Source organism: Rhipicephalus microplus, unplaced genomic scaffold (genome assembly GCF_043290135.1).
Source record: "Rhipicephalus microplus isolate Deutch F79 unplaced genomic scaffold, USDA_Rmic scaffold_848, whole genome shotgun sequence".
Lineage (NCBI taxonomy): Eukaryota > Metazoa > Arthropoda > Arachnida > Ixodida > Ixodidae > Rhipicephalus > Rhipicephalus microplus.
Window position 1 is genome coordinate 11,222 of NW_027465402.1, and position 13,779 is coordinate 25,000.

At 61.5% G+C, this 13,779-nt stretch overlaps 3 non-coding genes across 3 annotated transcripts in view; all 3 read left to right on the forward strand.

Moving 5' to 3' along the window:
• The first annotated feature begins 8,726 nt into the window (after nt 1-8,726).
• Nucleotides 8,727-10,541, forward strand: LOC142795766 (small subunit ribosomal RNA). Its single transcript, XR_012893294.1, has one exon. It is a non-coding gene; the product is annotated as a small subunit ribosomal RNA (ribosomal RNA).
• A 1,719-nt stretch (nt 10,542-12,260) lies between these two features.
• On the forward strand, nt 12,261-12,413 carry LOC142795765 (5.8S ribosomal RNA). Its single transcript, XR_012893293.1, has one exon. It is a non-coding gene; the product is annotated as a 5.8S ribosomal RNA (ribosomal RNA).
• A 1,155-nt stretch (nt 12,414-13,568) lies between these two features.
• Nucleotides 13,569-13,779, forward strand: part of LOC142795764 (large subunit ribosomal RNA) — a 3,956-nt gene continuing 3,745 nt past the window's right edge. Inside the window, exon 1 of the ribosomal RNA XR_012893292.1 lies at nt 13,569-13,779. This exon is cut by the window's right edge and continues 3,745 nt beyond it. This is a non-coding gene — a ribosomal RNA (large subunit ribosomal RNA).

Sequence of the window (13,779 nt, forward strand, 5' to 3'; positions counted from 1 at the left end):
ACGCGGTTTTTTGCGCCGCCCCGGCTGACGCGGTTTTTGCCGCCCCGGCTGACGCAGTTCGGACTTAGCACTTTTCGGCTGTGCCTGGCTGGCGGCCCACTCACTCGATCGCCATGTCTGTTTGCCACAGTTTTCCCGGTGGTGCCGCACCCGGGCTCGCCCCGGCTGACGCAGTTTTCGCGCCGCCCCGGCTGACGCGGTTTCGTGCCGCCCCGGCAGACGCGGTTTTCGCGCCGCCCCGGCTGACGCGGTTTCGTGCCGCCCCGGCAGACGCAGTTCGGACTTAGCACTTTTCGGCTGTGCCTGGCTGGCGGCCCACTCACTCGATCGCCATGTCTGTTTGCCACAGTTTTCCCGGTGGTGCCGCACCCGGGCTCGCCCCGGCTGACGCAGTTTTCGCGCCGCCCCGGCTGACGCGGTTTCGTGCCGCCCCGGCAGACGCGGTTTTCGCGCCGCCCCGGCTGACGCGGTTTCGTGCCGCCCCGGCAGACGCAGTTCGGACTTAGCACTTTTCGGCTGTGCCTGGCTGGCGGCCCACTCACTCGATCGCCATGTCTGTTTGCCACAGTTTTCCCGGTGGTGCCGCACCCGGGCTCGCCCCGGCAGACGCGTTTTTTTTTTTCTTTCGCCCCGGCTGACGCGGTTTCGTGCCGCCCCGGCAGACGCGGTTTTTTTGCACCGCCCCGGCTGACGCGGTTTTTGCCGCCCCGGCTGACGCAGTTCGGACTTGGCACTTTTTGGCTGAGCCTGGCTGGTGGCCCACTCACTCGATCGCCATGTCTGTTAGCCACAGTTTTCCCGGTGGTGCCGCACCCGGGCTCGCCCCGGCTGACGCAGTTTTCGCGCCGCCCCGGCAGACGCGGTTTTCGCGCCGCCCCGGCTGACGCGGTTTTTGCCGCCCCGGCTGACGCAGTTCGGACTTGGCACTTTTTGGGCTGAGCCTGGCTGGCGGCCCACTCACTCGATCGCCATGTCTGTTTGCCACAGTCTTCCCGGTGGTGCCGCACCCGGGCTCGCCCCGGCAGACGCGTTTTTTTTTTCTTTCGCCCCGGCAGACGTGGTTCCCCCCCCCCCCCCTTTTCGCTCGCCCCGGCTGACGAGGTTTTCGCGCCGCCCCGGCTGACGCAGTTTTCGCGCCGCCCCGGCTGACGCGGTTTCGTGCCGCCCCGGCTGACGCGGTTTTCGCGCCGCCCCGGCTGACGCGGTTTTTGCGTCGCCCCGGCTGACACGGTTCGGACTTTGCACTTTTCGGCTGTGCCTGGCTGGCGGCCCACTCACTCGATCGCCATGTCTGTTTGCCACAGTTTTCCCGGTGGTGCCGCACCCGGGCTCGCCCCGGCTGACGCAGTTTTCGCGCCGCCCCGGCTGACGCGGTTTCGTGCCGCCCCGGCAGACGCGGTTTTCGCGCCGCCCCGGCTGACGCGGTTTCGTGCCGCCCCGGCAGACGCAGTTCGGACTTAGCACTTTTCGGCTGTGCCTGGCTGGCGGCCCACTCACTCGATCGCCATGTCTGTTTGCCACAGTTTTCCCGGTGGTGCCGCACCCGGGCTCGCCCCGGCTGACGCAGTTTTCGCGCCGCCCCGGCTGACGCGGTTTCGTGCCGCCCCGGCAGACGCGGTTTTCGCGCCGCCCCGGCTGACGCGGTTTCGTGCCGCCCCGGCAGACGCAGTTCGGACTTAGCACTTTTCGGCTGTGCCTGGCTGGCGGCCCACTCACTCGATCGCCATGTCTGTTTGCCACAGTTTTCCCGGTGGTGCCGCACCCGGGCTCGCCCCGGCAGACGCGTTTTTTTTTTTTCTTTCGCCCCGGCTGACGCAGTTTTCGCGCCGCCCCGGCTGACGCGGTTTCGTGCCGCCCCGGCAGACGCGGTTTTTTGCGCCGCCCCGGCTGACGCGGTTTTTGCCGCCCCGGCTGACGCAGTTCGGACTTAGCACTTTTCGGCTGTGCCTGGCTGGCGGCCCACTCACTCGATCGCCATGTCTGTTTGCCACAGTTTTCCCGGTGGTGCCGCACCCGGGCTCGCCCCGGCTGACGCAGTTTTCGCGCCGCCCCGGCTGACGCGGTTTCGTGCCGCCCCGGCAGACGCGGTTTTCGCGCCGCCCCGGCTGACGCGGTTTCGTGCCGCCCCGGCAGACGCAGTTCGGACTTAGCACTTTTCGGCTGTGCCTGGCTGGCGGCCCACTCACTCGATCGCCATGTCTGTTTGCCACAGTTTTCCCGGTGGTGCCGCACCCGGGCTCGCCCCGGCTGACGCAGTTTTCGCGCCGCCCCGGCTGACGCGGTTTCGTGCCGCCCCGGCAGACGCGGTTTTTTTGCGCCGCCCCGGCTGACGCGGTTTTTGCCGCCCCGGCTGACGCAGTTCGGACTTGGCACTTTTTGGCTGAGCCTGGCTGGTGGCCCACTCACTCGATCGCCATGTCTGTTAGCCACAGTTTTCCCGGTGGTGCCGCACCCGGGCTCGCCCCGGCTGACGCAGTTTTCGCGCCGCCCCGGCAGACGCGGTTTTCGCGCCGCCCCGGCTGACGCGGTTTTTGCCGCCCCGGCTGACGCAGTTCGGACTTGGCACTTTTTGGGCTGAGCCTGGCTGGCGGCCCACTCACTCGATCGCCATGTCTGTTTGCCACAGTCTTCCCGGTGGTGCCGCACCCGGGCTCGCCCCGGCAGACGCGTTTTTTTTTTCTTTCGCCCCGGCAGACGTGGTTCCCCCCCCCCCCTTTTCGCTCGCCCCGGCTGACGAGGTTTTCGCGCCGCCCCGGCTGACGCAGTTTTCGCGCCGCCCCGGCTGACGCGGTTTCGTGCCGCCCCGGCTGACGCGGTTTTCGCGCCGCCCCGGCTGACGCGGTTTTTGCGTCGCCCCGGCTGACACGGTTCGGACTTTGCACTTTTCGGCTGTGCCTGGCTGGCGGCCCACTCACTCGATCGCCATGTCTGTTTGCCACAGTTTTCCCGGTGGTGCCGCACCCGGGCTTGCCCCGGCAGACGCGTTTTTTTTTTTTCTTTTCGCCCCGGCTGACGCAGTTTTCGCCCCGCCCCGGCTGACGCGGTTTCGTGCCGCCCCGGCAGACGCGGTTTTTTGCGCCGCCCCGGCTGACGCGGTTTTTGCCGCCCCGGCTGACGCAGTTCGGACTTTGCACTTTTTGGCTGAGCCTGGCTGGCGGCCCACTCACTCGATCGCCATGTCTGTTTGCCACAGTTTTCCCGGTGGTGCCGCACCCGGGCTCGCCCCGGCAGACGCGTTTTTTTTTTTCCTTCGCCCCGGCAGACGTGGTTCCCCCCCCCCCCCTCCGTCTTTCTTTTTGTTTTTTTTTTCGCCGCGGCTGAAGTGGATTTTTCGGTGCCTCGACGCCCCGGTAGTCGCGGTTTTTCCGTTTCCGCACGGCCCCGGCTGACGCTGCTCGGTCACAGTCGCCTTTTGTGAGGATTGCAGACTTCTTGAGCGCGGGTGTTTTTTTTTTGTTGTTGTTGTTGTTTTATTACGCATTCGCTCCAGCAGACGCTGTTTAGACTTTTTGTTTCCTCTTTTATCCTGCGACGAGGTGACGAGGTTTATTCGGTGCCCCGCCGCCCCGGCTGAAGTGATTTTTCCTGTCCCGTGCCGCCCCGGCTGACGCGGTTGGGACTTCGCGTTTGTTCGGCCGCCACGGGTTTTGGCGCACTCGCTCGGTTGCTTGTTGTTGCCACTTGTTGCGAACCCAGGTTTCTTGAGCGAGCGCGGGCGTTTTTTCTTCCTTTCTTTCTTTGTTCTATGTGTTAGCGAATCGGCCTTTAATATCACACGAGGACTCACAACCAACAATTTTCAGTTTGAAGTGTAAAAAATCTGCAGGTGTTGACGTAACTGACTTGCCCCGTACCCTTGAGTACATCCATGAAGTTCTCGTAGTACTACTAAATCGCATTATTCCAAGTGGAGAAATTCCCATAAACTTGCAAACCTCTACACGAAAATCGGTGCGCGTGATAAAGTTGAAAATTATCGTCCGATATCAAATGTGCCTTCTATAACACAAATTCTAGGAAAAAAAAAAAAAAACACTTGTTCGCCGTTCTCTGCGCCGTGACTGGCAGCACTCCGGCGAAGCGAAACGGGGTCGATTCGAGCACGATATCGGCGTCTTTCGACGTGCTCGCCGGCGACCGTCGCACGAGTACGTCGCACGAGCGCGTCTGCCGGGGCGCCGTTTGCGAAGCCGACGCAAAAGTGGGAACCGCCGCTCGGATGATCGCCGCTTTCGGCAGAGTGAGTGTTGGCACTCCGGGGAAGCGAAACAGCGTGAATGCGCCCACGAAATCGGCGTATTTTGAAGTGCCCGCCGGCGACCGTCGCACGAGTACGGTAAACCGCGTCAGCCGGGGCGTAGTTCGGGACGCCGACGAAAAAGTGGGAAGCGCAACTCGGATCTTCGCCGTTTTTGCAGGAGTGAGTGGCGGCCCTCCTGCGAGACCAAGAAGCATCGATTCGTGCACGAATTCGGCGCCTTTCGACGTGATCGCCGGCGACCGTCGCTCGAGTAGGGCAAACCGCGTCTGCCGGGGCGGGCTTCGGGACGCCGATGCGAAAGTGGGAAACGCTGCTCGGATGTTCGCCGTTTTTGGCCGAGTGAGTGCTGGCACTCGGGCGAAGCCAAACGGGGCCGATTACGGCACGATATCGGCGTCTTTCGACGTGCCCGGCGGCGACCGTCGCACGAGTACGGTAAACCGCGTCAGCCCGGGCGGAGTTCGGGACGCCGATGCGAAAGTGGAGAACGCCGCTCGGATCTTCGCCGTTTTTGGAGGAGTGAGTGGCGGCACTCCGGAGAAGCCAAGGAGCGCCAATTAGCGCACGATATCGGCGTCTTTCGACGCGCTCGCCGGCGACCGTCGAACGAGTAGGGCAAACCGCGTCTGCCGGGGCGGGGTTTACGACGCCGACGCAAAAGTGGGAACCGCCGCTCGGATGTTGGCCGTTTTTGGCAGAGTGAGTGCTGGCACACCGGCGACGCGAAAGAGCGCGAAAGCGCCCACGAAAGTGGCGTATTTGGACGTGCTTGACGGCGACCGCTGCAGGAGTACGAAAAACCACGTCAGCCGGGGCGAGCGACCCACGGCGGTCTGGGTGCTTATCGCTGCTATTATAGGGGCACCCCGGCAGACGCAGAAAAAAAAAATTTTTTTTCGACCTTCTTTTTTGCTGGTCGAGCTCGGGTAACCCAGGTCGCAATGGGAGCCGCGCACGAAAGCGGCGTCGCGAGACGCGTTCGCGGTCGCTAGTCGCACGAGCTCGGCAACCGCGTCAGCCGGCGCGGAGTTCGGGATGCCGACGGCTAAGTGGGTACCGCTGCTCGGATGTTCGCCGTTTTTGGCCGAGTGAGTGCTGGCACTCCGGCGAAGCGAAACGGGGCCGATTCGGGCACGATATCGGCGTATTTCGACGTGCTCGCCGGCGACCGTCGCACGAGTACGGCAAAGCGCGTCTGCCGGGGCGAGGTTTGCGATGCCGACGAAAAAGTGGGAAGCGCCGCTCGGATCTTCGCCGTTTTTGCAGGAGTGAGTGGCGGCCCTCCTGCGAGACCAAGAAGCATCGACTCGCGCACGATATCGGTGTCTTTCGACGTGCCCGCCGGCCACCGCCGCACGAGTACGGCAAACCGCGTATGCCGGGGCGGGGTTGGCGACGCCGACGCAAAAGTGGGAACCGCCACTAGGATGTTCGCCGTTTTTGGCAGAGTGAGTGCTGGCACACCGGCGACGCGAAAGAGCGCGAAAGCGCCCACGAAAGTGGCGTATTTGGACGTGCTTGACGGCGACCGCTGCAGGAGTACGAAAAACCACGTCAGCCGGGGCGAGCGACCCACGGCGGTCTGGGTGCTTATCGCTGCTATTATAGGGGCACCCCGGCAGACGCAGAAAAAAAAAATTTTTTTTCGACCTTCTTTTTTGCTGGTCGAGCTCGGGTAACCCAGGTCGCAATGGGAGCCGCGCACGAAAGCGGCGTCGCGAGACGCGTTCGCGGTCGCTAGTCGCACGAGCTCGGCAACCGCGTCAGCCGGCGCGGAGTTCGGGATGCCGACGGCTAAGTGGGTACCGCTGCTCGGATGTTCGCCGTTTTTGGCCGAGTGAGTGCTGGCACTCCGGCGAAGCGAAACGGGGCCGATTCGGGCACGATATCGGCGTATTTCGACGTGCTCGCCGGCGACCGTCGCACGAGTACGGCAAAGCGCGTCTGCCGGGGCGAGGTTTGCGATGCCGACGAAAAAGTGGGAAGCGCCGCTCGGATCTTCGCCGTTTTTGCAGGAGTGAGTGGCGGCCCTCCTGCGAGACCAAGAAGCATCGACTCGCGCACGATATCGGTGTCTTTCGACGTGCCCGCCGGCCACCGCCGCACGAGTACGGCAAACCGCGTATGCCGGGGCGGGGTTGGCGACGCCGACGCAAAAGTGGGAACCGCCACTAGGATGTTCGCCGTTTTTGGCAGAGTGAGTGCTGGCACTCCGGCGAAGCGAAAGAGCGCGAATGCGCCCACGAAAGTGGCGTGTTTGGACGTGCTTGACGACGACCACCGCAGGAAAACGAAAAACCACGTCAGCCGGGGCGAGCGACCCATGGCGGTCTGGGTGCTTATCGCTGCTATTATAGGGGCACCCCGGCAGACGCAAAAAAAAAAAAAAATTTTTTTTCGACATTCTTTCTTGCTCGTCGACCTCGGGTGACCCAGGTCGCAGTGGGAGCCGCGCACGAAAGCGGCGTCGCGAGACGGCTTCGCGGTCGCTAGTCGCACGAGCTCGGCAACCGCGTCTGCCGGGGCGGAGTTCGGGACGCCGACGGCTAAGTGGGAACCGCCGCTCGGATGTTCGCCGTTTGTGGCCGAGTGAGTGCTGGCACTCCGGCGAAGCCAAACGGGGCCGATTCCGGCACGATATCGGCGTCTTTCTACGTGCTCGCCGGCGACCGTCGCACGAGTACGGCAAAGTGCGTCTGCCGGGGCGGGGTTTGCGACGCGTACGCAATAGTGAGAACCGTCGCTCGGATGTTCGTCGTCTTTCGCCGAGCCAGTGCTGGCACTCCGGCGAAGCCGAACGGAGCCGATTCGGGCACGATATCGGCGTCTTTCCACGTGCTCGCCGGCGACCGTCGCACGAGTACGGTAAACCGCGTCAGCCGGGGCGGAGTTCGGGACGCCGATGCGAAAGTGGGAAGCGCCGCTCGGATCTTCGCCGTTTTTGGAGGAGTCAGTGGCGGCACTCCGGTGAAGCCAAGGTGCGCCAATTCGCGCACGATATCGGCGTCTTTCGACGTGCCCGCCGGCCACCGTCGCACGAGTACGGCAAACCTCGTCTGCCGGGGCGGGGTTTGCGACGCCGACGCAAAAGTGGGAACCGCCGCTCGGATGTTCGCCGTTTTTGGCAGAGTGAGTGCTGGCACTCCGGCGAAGCGAAAGAGCGTGAATGCGCCCACGAAAGTAGCGTATTTGGACGTGCTTGACGGCGACCGCCGCAGGAGTACGAAAAACCACGTCAGCCGGGGCGAGCGACCCACGGCGGTCTGGGTGCTTATCGCTGCTATTATAGGGGCACCCCGGCAGACGCAGAAAGAAAAAAAAAAAAAAAAATGGGGACATGGCGTGCGTCACCGTGCGGCTTCGCAGCGTTGCCGAAGTCGCCGAGCCCTTCGACTGAGCCGAACGGCGGACAGGGAACGTTGGTCGGCCGTTCTAACCTGTCGGTGCCACGCCGAGACGTCGTTAAGGAAAACCGCGTCGTGGGCCTCTACGACGCCGTCGAGTCGTTGTACGTTTGGTGTCCAGCGTGTCGGCGGCGAGTAGCGGACACGTCGTTCACGACTTCGGTCTTTCGCAGTCGACGCGAACTTGCGGAGAGTCGTGGTGCCTCACGTTTTCGGCAGAAACCGCGGCGGAATTTTCCCGTGCGTGCGCGCACGACCTCGGTGCTGTGCCGTCAGCGTAGTGTTGCACAAACTCGTGGCCTACCCAAGGTGCGGTACGTTTGCGGCCGTATCCTCGGTGGGAATTTCGTGAGTAGGGTCGCAAATTCTACGACCTCGGCGGGTTTGAGAGCGACGTAGACTTGTGGCACGCTCAACGTGCCACACGTTTCGGGGCACACCCGCGGTGAAATTTTCTCGAGTACGCTCGTATTAGTGCCCAAGGAGGTCTGGGTACTTATCGCTGCTATTATGTGGGGGTTCTCGTGAGCGGCGTACGCGAAAGCGACCGGGTGTCTGATATGCGGCGGGCTTCGGCCTCGTCAAGCGTGTCCTCGGGTCTGCTCCAGGGGAATCCACGGCAGTCGTCTGCAGCCTCATCCGCTTGATGCGTTAGGGGCTGGTTGTCGGACGGTGCCGTTTTACCACGATATCGAGGTGTGTTCCGTGTCGTCCTCGGGCGATTCAGATGCGAAAGCGCCGAAGACGCGGGCGTGACCCGTCGTCTGGCGGCTTTGCAGTCTCGGCTCCGTTGCTAGTTCCGGCCGGTCCACCGACAGTGCAGCGGGCTTGGGCAACCCGCACGGCGCGACCGAGTCGATGCAACGAAAAAGAGCGAGCATGAACGTGCTTCTTGCCGCACGGCTCCCACTCGTCTTTCGGGAAGGTTGTGCCGTAGCGAGCTCGAACGCCGTCATCTCGGAGTGCAAAATAAGCGTGTTGGGGCGCCTGAAGGTGGCCTCCGCCGCACACAGACTGCGTCCGGCCCGCCGAAGGCGAGGACGGACGCGCAGTCGAACGATTACCTGGTTGATCCTGCCAGTAATCATATGCTTGTCTCAAAGATTAAGCCATGCATGTCTAAGTACATGCCGAAATAAGGCGAAACCGCGAATGGCTCATTAAATCAGTTATGGTTCCTTAGATCGTTTCTTCCTACTTGGATAACTGTGGCAATTCTAGAGCTAATACATGCAGTGAGCCTGGAGCCCTTTGGGTAACGGGTGCTTTTATTAGACCAAGATCGATCGGGTTTCGGCCCGTATTGTGTGGTGACTCTGGATAACTTTGTGCTGATCGCATGGCCACGAGCCGGCGACGTTTCTTTCAAGTGTCTGCCTTATCAACTTTCGATGGTAGGTTACTTGCTTACCATGGTTGTTACGGGTAACGGAGAATCAGGGTTCGATTCCGGAGAGGGAGCCTGAGAAACGGCTACCACATCCAAGGAAGGCAGCAGGCGCGCAAATTACCCACTCCCGGCACGGGGAGGTAGTGACGAAAAATAACAATACGGGACTCTTTTGAGGCCCCGTAATTGAAATGAGTACACTCTAAATCCTTTAACGAGGATCAATTGGAGGGCAAGTCTGGTGCCAGCAGCCGCGGTAATTCCAGCTCCAATAGCGTATACTAAAGCTGCTGCGGTTAAAAAGCTCGTAGTTGGATCTCAGTTCCAGACGAGTAGTGCATCTACCCGATGCGACGGCTCGGACTGAACATCATGCCGGTTCTTTCTTGGTGCACTTCATTGTGTGCCTCGAGATGGCCGGTGCTTTTACTTTGAAAAAATTAGAGTGCTCAACGCAGGCGAGTCGCCTGAATAAACTTGCATGGAATAATAGAACAAGACCTCGTTTCTGTTCTGTTGGTTTTTGGAATACGAGGTAATGATTAAGAGGGACGGACGGGGGCATTCGTATTGCGGCGCTAGAGGTGAAATTCTTGGACCGTCGCAAGACGAACTACTGCGAAAGCATTTGCCAAGAATGTTTTCATTGATCAAGAACGAAAGTCAGAGGTTCGAAGGCGATCAGATACCGCCCTAGTTCTGACCATAAACGATGCCAACCAGCGATCCGCCTGAGTTACTCAAATGACTCGGCGGGCAGCTTCCGGGAAACCAAAGTATTTGGGTTCCGGGGGAAGTATGGTTGCAAAGCTGAAACTTAAAGGAATTGACGGAAGGGCACCACCAGGAGTGGAGCCTGCGGCTTAATTTGACTCAACACGGGAAAACTTACCCGGCCCGGACACTGGGAGGATTGACAGATTGAGAGCTCTTTCTTGATTCGGTGGATGGTGGTGCATGGCCGTTCTTAGTTGGTGGAGCGATTTGTCTGGTTAATTCCGATAACGAACGAGACTCTAGCCTATTAAATAGGTGCGGGGTTCCCAGCACCTTACAACCTTCTTAGAGGGACAAGCGGCTCCTAGCCGCACGAAACAGAGCAATAACAGGTCTGTGATGCCCTTAGATGTCCGGGGCCGCACGCGCGCTACACTGAAGGAAGCAGCGTGTCTTTATCCCTGTCTGAAAAGACTGGGTAACCCGTGGAACTTCTTTCGTGATTGGGATAGGGGCTTGCAATTGTTCCCCTTGAACGAGGAATTCCCAGTAAGCGCGAGTCATAAGCTCGCGTTGATTACGTCCCTGCCCTTTGTACACACCGCCCGTCGCTACTACCGATTGAATGATTTAGTGAGGTCTTCGGACCGATGTCCGGCGCGGCCTTTCGGTTGCGCCGGTCTGTTGGAAAGATGACCAAACTTGATCATTTAGAGGAAGTAAAAGTCGTAACAAGGTTTCCGTAGGTGAACCTGCGGAAGGATCATTAACGGATTGTGAAGGGTGAGCGCCTCAGCTGCGTCTGCGCCCGACACTTTCTGCCGCTGACCCCGTTTGGACGCGGGGTCGGCTTTTCCCCACGGGGCTGCCTGAATGTGGAGCGGCACCCCGTGACAAATTGTTGCGCCCAGCGGACGCCAACACCGCGACCTTGGACGGTCGGCCAGGTGGCGGACGCGGGTACAAACGGCGCAACGCACTCATAGGTCGGCTTTCGACCCGCCACTGCACCGTGGCTCGAAGCGCTCGAAATGCGCGACCCGACCGCTGCGGGACCGCCTAGTACTGTAAACAGGAGCGGCGGAGCGCGAACGGCGAGTCGTGGTTACGTCGGTAGAAGGCGAGGCTGCGCGTTCCCGAAACGCCAGCCGAGTGCCCTCCCGACCGTTCGAGCGTGCAAGAACGAGACCCGACAATCGCGCGGCGACTGCCAAGTACGAGAGGAACGGCACAAGCGTCGGCGGTCGGTCAAGGAACTGGCGATGTGACGGGTCCGCTGTGCACCAGTGCATACCGTCCCGCCGTCCGCGGCAAGCGCCTCCGCGTCCTCGGGTGACGGAGGCTGCCGGTCGGTTCTTGCAGGCGAGGGATCTCGCTGGCACCGGTTCGCGTTGACGCGCGGCCGGTCATGGCACGGCGATGCGACGGCCGAGGTGCGCAGTACTCGATGGAGGAACCGCACGCTCCGATGACCGTCCCGCCCTCCGCGGCGTATGCGTACCGACCGTAATGGTTGCAGCAGCGCCGGCCGGCTTTTGAATTCGCCACACGAAACACGGTGCGAGATCGCGGTTAGGGGAGCGTCGACGTTGCCAGGCGTTTTGCTTGCTGCCGAGGGAAAGGCGGCACGGCCACGTCGCGCTCGTCGCGATTAGCGGGTCTGCGCGCTTTGGGAAGGTGCCGCAACGACTTGCCGAAAGAGGAAGCACGGAAGAACGAGGGACTTGGACGTCCCGACAATTGAACGCACTTGCGGCCAGGCCCTTGCTGGCTTCGTTCTTCCGCCTCGAGTAGGCTCGTACGCGGCTCCGGCGCCGAAAGTGGTCCTTGGCACCGACTTCGGTGGACGTGGGAAGTGCCGCGCAAGTACGGCGCGCCTGGCTCCACCTGTTGGCTAAAGTAGGCAGCCGGATCGGCATTTTGGTGTGCGGTGGCAAACCGTGGATGCGAAAAAAGCTTGTGCGATTTCGTGGAACAAAAAGCGGGGGTCCCCCTTTTTATGCGGAGGAGACCGACCCGCCTGCCGTGGTGAACCGCGACGCCACGGTAAAAACGGGAGAGGCTTGTCGATGGGACCGTGCATCCCGCGCTCCACGGAGGCCGGGAGGCGGCCGCCCGAGGAAATGTGTAGCCGTCGAGGCCCGCATCTGCGTGCACTCTTATCCAAATGGGTGTACCGCAGGCATTTTCTGGTTAGGCGGGCCAATGAGAGCGAGCACACAACGATACCTACGGGTCCGGCTTGGAGAACCGGCTTCGACGCCTCCCGAGTATTTATAGAGGGGTGGACCACGAAAGCACTCGCAAGTAGCGAAAGCGAAACGCCGTCCGAAACACACCGTTTGCTCGATTTGCGGCAGCCGAAAAAGGCGCGGCAGAGTTTTGGAGTCCAAGCGTGCGCTGAAAAGCGCCCTTCTTGGCCACTGTTTGGCCGAGTGCCAGAAACGTTTGGTTTTGACTGTACGGAATTGAACAAACACTTTTTCACGACTCTAAGCGGTGGATCACTCGGTTCTCGGGTCGATGAAGAACGCAGCCAGCTGCGAGACTTGGTGTGAATTGCAGGACACACTGAGCACTGATTCTTTGAACGCACATTGCGGCCTTGGGTCTTCCCTTGGCTTCGTCTGTCTGAGGGTCGGATCACATATCAAGAGAGCCTTCGGCGCACAAGGGAACGTGAGCCGTCGACTCGTTTTGACCGCGTCGGCAACACGGACAGCACGCTGAACACCTCACAGCGAGCGCCAACAGCGGCCACTCAAGGGCGAGACGGTGGCGACCGTCGTGCCAGAGCCCAACCGAAACGGGGGCGACCGACTGCATTGAGGATGTGGCACCTCGTTGAGACCGCCGCAGGACTTCGAGTCGGAAGGAAGCCTGCAGGGAAAGTGCGGTCGAGGTTGCGTACTCCTCTCTGCGACCGGGCGCGCAAGAGCTGCGAGAGCCACGGACGCGCAACTTTAACGCACGGTAAACACGAGGAGCGAAAGCCGGCCAGCAAAGCTTCTCCAGCCGTGCGCAAAGTGCGCGAGATCGCAGCCTTGCGTTGCGCTTGTTGCCCTCGAAGTAAGCAGGGTGTCCCGTAGACCGGGCGCTCGAACACGCTGCGGGGCCGTGCCTCCTCCAGGCTTTGCCGCGCGAACAGGGAACGTTCGCGCGCAAAGCGCAGGGAGGTGAGGAGGCTGCGCCCGACGTTTGCGGTTCGCTGCGTACGCGGTTGATGCGGAGAGCACGGCGCGACGACTTGCCGCGAAGCGGAAAAAGTCTCCCGCACGAGTTGGCGAAACGTTGGGCGAAGCTTAAGGCGTTCTCGTCGTAGTCCGCCGTCGGTCTAAGTGCTTCGCAGTTCCCGTCCCGTTCAAAAAACTGGGCCACTCCAGTTGGGGCGGGGGCGACGCTACACGAGACGATGCCTCTCGCCAGGCTGCGTGGCTGCCCTTGCGGCGGCGGCGACTGGCCTCGGCGGTGTTTGGGCTTTCGACACGGTCGTTTATCACGCAACTGCTCGGACGACGCACGCGCGCAGCGGAATGCCGCTTGCCAGCCTTGTGAAGATGTGACCCTGTACAGGGTTGCGGGCGCACTTGGTAGGGCGTCGTACTCGGTTCGCGATGGGTTTACGAACGTGTCCCGTCACTTCCACGTCACACCGGTTGTGCGCCGCACGCGTGCAGCGGGGAAGCCGATTGCCAGCCTTGTGAAGAAGTGGCCCTGTACAGGGTTGCGGGCGCACTTGGTAGGGCGAGCGCACGCGGTCGTGCAGGAAGTTGATGGAAGCGAATGTATCCGCTGTCGACCTCAGATCAGGCGAGACAACCCGCTGAATTTAAGCATATCACTAAGCGGAGGAAAAGAAACCAACAGGGATTCCCCGAGTAGCTGCGAGCGAAACGGGACCGAGCCCAGCACCGAATCCCCCGTCCTTTGCAGGCGGTCGGGAAATGTGGTGTATGGGAGGCGACGTTCTCGGGTGTTTGCGACGGTGCAAGTCCCCCTGACAGGGG